Source organism: Pimephales promelas, chromosome 17 (genome assembly GCF_988280905.1).
Source record: "Pimephales promelas chromosome 17, fPimPro1.hap1.1, whole genome shotgun sequence".
NCBI lineage: Eukaryota > Metazoa > Chordata > Actinopteri > Cypriniformes > Leuciscidae > Pimephales > Pimephales promelas.
This window is the reverse complement of record NC_142785.1, coordinates 19,801,410-19,807,068: the sequence shown is the minus strand read 5'-3', so window position 1 is coordinate 19,807,068 and position 5,659 is coordinate 19,801,410.

Below are 5,659 nucleotides of genomic sequence, written 5' to 3'. Positions count from 1 at the left end.
TTAAGTTTCTCCAATCTTTCCAAAACTCTGGATTCTGATAGAGGGCCATGAGACTTGGACCTGAGTGCAAAAATGGAGGCTCTAGTCCCTTCCAGAGCTGAGATATCGAAACTCAAAAATTGGGCCCGAAAAAAAAAACGACAGTGGTACCCCTTACGTATTTTTTTTTTTGGGCGAAAAATTAAGTTTCTCCAATCTTCCCAAAACTCTGGATTCTGATAGAGGGCCATGAGACTTGGACCTGAGTGCAAAAATGGAGGCTCTAGCCCCTTCCAGAGCTGAGATATCGAAACTCAAAAATTGGGCCCGAAAAAAAACGACAGTGGTACCCCTTAAGTTTTTTTTTTGGGGGCGAAAAATTAAGTTTCTCCAATCTTCCCAAAACTCTGGATTCTGATAGAGGGCCATGAGACTTAGACCTGAGTGCAAAAATGGAGGCTCTAGCCCCTTCCAGAGCTGAGATATCGAAACTCAAAAATTGGGCCCGAAAAAAAACGACAGTGGTACCCCTTACGTTTTTTTTTTTTGGGCGAAAAATTAAGTTTCTCCAATCTTCCCAAAACTCTGGATTCTGATAGAGGGCCATGAGACTTAGACCTGAGTGCAAAAATGGAGGCTCTAGCCCCTTCCAGAGCTGAGATATCGAAACACAAAAATTGGGCCCGAAAAAAAAACGACAGTGGTACCCCTTACGTTTTTTTTTTGGGGCGAAAAATTAAGTTTCTCCAATCTTCCCAAAACTCTGGATTCTGATAGAGGGTCATGAGACTTAGACCTGAGTGCAAAAATGGAGGCTCTAGCCCCTTCCAGAGCTGAGATATCGAAACTCAAAAATTGGGCCCGAAAAAAAAACGACAGTGGTACCCCTTACGTTTTTTTTTTTGGGCGAAAAATTAAGTTTCTCCAATCTTCCCAAAATTCTGGATTCTGATAGAGGGCCATGAGACTTGGACCTGAGTGCAAAAATGGAGGCTCTAGCCCCTTCCAGAGCTGAGATATCGAAACTCAAAAATTGGGCCCGAAAAAAAAACGACAGTGGTACCCCTTACGTTTTTTTTTTTTGGGCGAAAAATTACGTTTCTCCAATCTTCCCAAAACTCTGGATTCTGATAGAGGGCCATGAGACTTAGACCTGAGTGCAAAAATGGAGGCTCTAGCCCCTTCCAGAGCTGAGATATCGAAACTCAAAAATTGGGCCCGAAAAAAAAACGACAGTGGTACCCCTTACGTTTTTTTTTTTTTGGGCGAAAAATTAAGTTTCTCCAATCTTCCCAAAACTCTGGATTCTGATAGAGGGCCATGAGACTTAGACCTGAGTGCAAAAATGGAGGCTCTAGCCCCTTCCAGAGCTGAGATATCGAAACTCAAAAATTGGGCCCGAAAAAAAAACGACAGTGGTACCCCTTACGGTTTTTTTTTTTTGGGCGAAAAATTAAGTTTCTCCAATCTTCCCAAAACTCTGGATTCTGATAGAGGGTCATGAGACTTAGACCTGAGTGCAAAAATGGAGGCTCTAGCCCCTTCCAGAGCTGAGATATCGAAACTCAAAAATTGGGCCCGAAAAAAAAACGACAGTGGTACCCCTTACGTTTTTTTTTTGGGCGAAAAATTAAGTTTCTCCAATCTTCCCAAAACTCTAGATTCTGATAGAGGGCCATGAGACTTGGACCTGAGTGCAAAAATGGAGGCTCTAGCCCCTTCCAGAGCTGAGATATCGAAACTCAAAAATTGGGCCCGAAAAAAAAACGACAGTGGTACCCCTTAAGTTTTTTTTTGGGGGGCGAAAAATTAAGTTTCTCCAATCTTCCCAAAACTCTGGATTCTGATAGAGGGCCATGAGACTTAGACCTGAGTGCAAAAATGGAGGCTCTAGCCCCTTCCAGAGCTGAGATATCGAAACTCAAAAATTGGGCCCGAAAAAAAACGACAGTGGTACCCCTTACGTTTTTTTTTTTGGGCGAAAAATTAAGTTTCTCCAATCTTCCCAAAACTCTGGATTCTGATAGAGGGCCATGAGACTTAGACCTGAGTGCAAAAATGGAGGCTCTAGCCCCTTCCAGAGCTGAGATATCGAAACTCAAAAATTGGGCCCGAAAAAAAAACGACAGTGGTACCCCTTACGTTTTTTTTTTGGGGCGAAAAATTAAGTTTCTCCAATCTTCCCAAAATTCTGGATTCTGATAGAGGGTCATGAGACTTAGACCTGAGTGCAAAAATGGAGGCTCTAGCCCCTTCCAGAGCTGAGATATCGAAACTCAAAAATTGGGCCCGAAAAAAAAACGACAGTGGTACCCCTTACGTTTTTTTTTTTGGGCGAAAAATTAAGTTTCTCCAATCTTCCCAAAACTCTGGATTCTGATAGAGGGCCATGGGACTTAGACCTGAGTGCAAAAATGGAGGCTCTAGCCCCTTCCAGAGCTGAGATATCGAAACATAAAAATTGGGCCCGAAAAAAAAACGACAGTGGTACCCCTTACGTTTTGTTTTTTTTGGCGAAAAATTAAGTTTCTCCAATCTTCCCAAAACTCTGGATTCTGATAGAGGGCCATGAGACTTAGACCTGAGTGCAAAAATGGAGGCTCTAGCCCCTTCCAGAGCTGAGATATCGAAACTCAAAAATTGGGCCCGAAAAATAAACGACAGTGGTACCCCTTACGTTTTTTTTTTTTGGGCGAAAAATTAAGTTTCTCCAATCTTCCCAAAACTCTGGATTCTGATAGAGGGCCATGAGACTTAGACCTGAGTGCAAAAATGGAGGCTCTAGCACCTTCCAGTGCTGAGATATCGAAACTCAAAAATTGGGCCCGAAAAAAAAACGACAGTGGTACCCCTTACGGTTTTTTTTTTTGGGCGAAAAATTAAGTTTCTCCAATCTTCCCAAAACTCTGGATTCTGATAGAGGGCCATGAGACTTAGACCTGAGTGCAAAAATGGAGGCTCTAGCCCCATCCAGAGCTGAGATATCGAAACTCAAAAATTGGGCCCGAAAAAAAAAACGACAGTGGTACCCCTTACGTTTTTTTTTTTAGGGGGAAAAATTAAGTTTCTCCAATCTTCCCAAAACTCTGGATTCTGATAGAGGGCCATGAGACTTAGACCAGAGTGCAAAAATGGAGGCTTTAGCCCCTTCCAGAGCTGAGATATCGAAACTCAAAAATTGGGCCCGAAAAAAAACGACAGTGGTACCCCTTAGGTTTTTTTTTTTTTGGGGCGAAAAATTAAGTTTCTCCAATCTTCCCAAAACTCTGGATTCTGATAGAGGGCCATGAGACTTAGACCTGAGTGCAAAAATGGAGGCTCTAGCCCCTTCCAGAGCTGAGATATCGAAACTCAAAAATTGGGCCCGAAAAAAAAACGACAGTGGTACCCCTTACGTTTTTTTTTTTTGGGGCGAAAAATTAAGTTTCTCCAATCTTCCCAAAACTCTGGATTCTGATAGAGGGCCATGAGACTTAGACCTGAGTGCAAAAATGGAGGCTCTAGCCCCTTCCAGAGCTGAGATATCGAAACTCAAAAATTGGGCCCGAAAAAAAAACGACAGTGGTACCCCTTACGTTTTTTTTTTTTGGGGCGAAAAATTAAGTTTCTCCAATCTTCCCAAAACTCTGGATTCTGATAGAGGGCCATGAGACTTAGACCTGAGTGCAAAAATGGAGGCTCTAGCCCCTTCCAGAGCTGAGATATCGAAACTCAAAAATTGGGCCCGAAAAAAAAAACGACAGTGGTACCCTTTACGTTTTTTTTTTTTTGGGGCGAAAAATTAAGTTTCTCCAATCTTCCCAAAACTCTGGATTCTGATAGAGGGCCATGATACTTAGACCTGACTGCAAAAATGGAGGCTCTAGCCCCTTCCAGAGCTGAGATATCGAAACTCAAAAATTGGGCCCGAAAAAAAAAACGACAGTGGTACCCCTTACGTTTTTTTTGGGGGGGCGAAAAATTAAGTTTCTCCAATCTTCCCAAAACTTTGGATTCTGATAGAGGGCCATGAGACTTAGACCTGAGTGCAAAAATGGAGGCTCTAGCCCCTTCCAGAGCTGAGATATCGAAACTCAAAAATTGGGCCCGAAAAAAAAACGACAGTGGTACCCCTCACGTTTTTTTTTTTTTGGGCGAAAAATTAAGTTTCTCCAATCTTTCCAAAACTCTGGATTCTGATAGAGGGCCATGAGACTTGGACCTGAGTGCAAAAATGGAGGCTCTAGTCCCTTCCAGAGCTGAGATATCGAAACTCAAAAATTGGGCCCGAAAAAAAAAACGACAGTGGTACCCCTTACGTATTTTTTTTTTTGGGCGAAAAATTAAGTTTCTCCAATCTTCCCAAAACTCTGGATTCTGATAGAGGGCCATGAGACTTGGACCTGAGTGCAAAAATGGAGGCTCTAGCCCCTTCCAGAGCTGAGATATCGAAACTCAAAAATTGGGCCCGAAAAAAAACGACAGTGGTACCCCTTAAGTTTTTTTTTGGGGGGCGAAAAATTAAGTTTCTCCAATCTTCCCAAAACTCTGGATTCTGATAGAGGGCCATGAGACTTAGACCTGAGTGCAAAAATGGAGGCTCTAGCCCCTTCCAGAGCTGAGATATCGAAACTCAAAAATTGGGCCCGAAAAAAAACGACAGTGGTACCCCTTACGTTTTTTTTTTTTGGGCGAAAAATTAAGTTTCTCCAATCTTCCCAAAACTCTGGATTCTGATAGAGGGCCATGAGACTTAGACCTGAGTGCAAAAATGGAGGCTCTAGCCCCTTCCAGAGCTGAGATATCGAAACACAAAAATTGGGCCCGAAAAAAAAACGACAGTGGTACCCCTTACGTTTTTTTTTTGGGGCGAAAAATTAAGTTTCTCCAATCTTCCCAAAACTCTGGATTCTGATAGAGGGTCATGAGACTTAGACCTGAGTGCAAAAATGGAGGCTCTAGCCCCTTCCAGAGCTGAGATATCGAAACTCAAAAATTGGGCCCGAAAAAAAAACGACAGTGGTACCCCTTACGTTTTTTTTTTTGGGCGAAAAATTAAGTTTCTCCAATCTTCCCAAAATTCTGGATTCTGATAGAGGGCCATGAGACTTGGACCTGAGTGCAAAAATGGAGGCTCTAGCCCCTTCCAGAGCTGAGATATCGAAACTCAAAAATTGGGCCCGAAAAAAAAACGACAGTGGTACCCCTTACGTTTTTTTTTTTTGGGCGAAAAATTACGTTTCTCCAATCTTCCCAAAACTCTGGATTCTGATAGAGGGCCATGAGACTTAGACCTGAGTGCAAAAATGGAGGCTCTAGCCCCTTCCAGAGCTGAGATATCGAAACTCAAAAATTGGGCCCGAAAAAAAAACGACAGTGGTACCCCTTACGTTTTTTTTTTTTGGGCGAAAAATTAAGTTTCTCCAATCTTCCCAAAACTCTGGATTCTGATAGAGGGCCATGAGACTTAGACCTGAGTGCAAAAATGGAGGCTCTAGCCCCTTCCAGAGCTGAGATATCGAAACTCAAAAATTGGGCCCGAAAAAAAAACGACAGTGGTACCCCTTACGGTTTTTTTTTTTTGGGCGAAAAATTAAGTTTCTCCAATCTTCCCAAAACTCTGGATTCTGATAGAGGGTCATGAGACTTAGACCTGAGTGCAAAAATGGAGGCTCTAGCCCCTTCCAGAGCTGAGATATCG